The sequence below is a fragment of the Tupaia chinensis genome, unplaced genomic scaffold, assembly GCF_000334495.1.
Source record: "Tupaia chinensis unplaced genomic scaffold, TupChi_1.0 Scaffold000106_1, whole genome shotgun sequence".
In the NCBI taxonomy this organism is placed as follows: Eukaryota; Metazoa; Chordata; class Mammalia; order Scandentia; family Tupaiidae; genus Tupaia; species Tupaia belangeri.
This window is the reverse complement of record NW_006159570.1, coordinates 948,122-948,330: the sequence shown is the minus strand read 5'-3', so window position 1 is coordinate 948,330 and position 209 is coordinate 948,122.

Genomic DNA, 209 nt, shown 5'->3' with positions numbered 1-209 from the left:
CTCTTGCAAGAACTTAACTCTGCATCTCCACTAGGAGCAATGATTCAGTGCTGGAAAGCCACGCTCCGCTCCTCTACCCCAGAGTGTAAGCCTCTGCACTGCCCGCCTCTGGACCAATTCAGTTTGGACCCGCCATCTACAGCGCGGAGCGGACGCCATCCCGCTGCTGTACAGAGCGGCCGGCAGGTGGCGCGCAGCCCCGAGGTCTT